This window comes from Accipiter gentilis, chromosome 1 (genome assembly GCF_929443795.1).
Source record: "Accipiter gentilis chromosome 1, bAccGen1.1, whole genome shotgun sequence".
Classification (NCBI taxonomy): Eukaryota; Metazoa; Chordata; class Aves; order Accipitriformes; family Accipitridae; genus Astur; species Astur gentilis.
Window position 1 is genome coordinate 48,560,173 of NC_064880.1, and position 909 is coordinate 48,561,081.

Here is a 909-nt window from a genome sequence, read left to right on the forward strand (position 1 = left end):
AAGCAGTTACCCGGGCTGGCACTGAGCAGGGGCATGGGCGCTAACATGTCTTCTCTGGCCAAAATTGCCATCAGCTTACTGCTTTCCCTTTTCCTCAGCGGTGGAGTGGTGGGACGCTGGGCTGGGACATGGGGCTGGCTCAGGATGAAGCCCACTGCCCACCACCACCCTGGCACATCCAACAGCTCATGGTGGTGGTGGGATCAAGGGCGTCTACCATCAATGGGCTTGACACTAGCTTTTGTGGTGCAGTCCTACCTGCTTGCAGCATCCTGGTGCTCCTTCACACTAGTGGCAATGGGGAGCTCTCCTACAACTCACAGAGTAAGTCAGCCTTCATTAGCTCGTACCTCCCAAACCTCACGTTCCAGCCTTCACGATTTCCTGGCGTATCAAGAGGCACTTCATCACCAGCCTTCGCTACCCAGCAGAGTTCATATGGAAGGCAGGGATGGATCTGATGGGTGTAAGGGAAAAGAAGTTATCTTCCCTTTTTGCTTTAATGGGATATTCCTCCTTCTACTCCCAGATGGATATGGATGGTACCTAACAGAGATGCATGAAGGTGTGCGTCCAAGGTAGTACTGGTGTGATTCAGGATGGTGCTTCTGTGCAAGAGTGGTGAACTGCTCTAAATAAGCACCGGAAAACATTATTACAGCATATTGCAGGTTTTTTTACTCAGCTTTGTGTATTCTATGTGTATTATCAAGTCTCTAGCCAAAAAAAAACAATGAACATAGAAATAACCAAATTAATGACTCTCTGAAATCCCTAAACCTAAGCCATGTCATCTTTTTCCGCTTTGAAATCCCTCAGCCTAAATCATGTTATAGTTTCCCACTCAAATAGAATATAAGAACTTAATATCTTTGAGACTCTTAATGCTATAAATACATTTTGGTATTT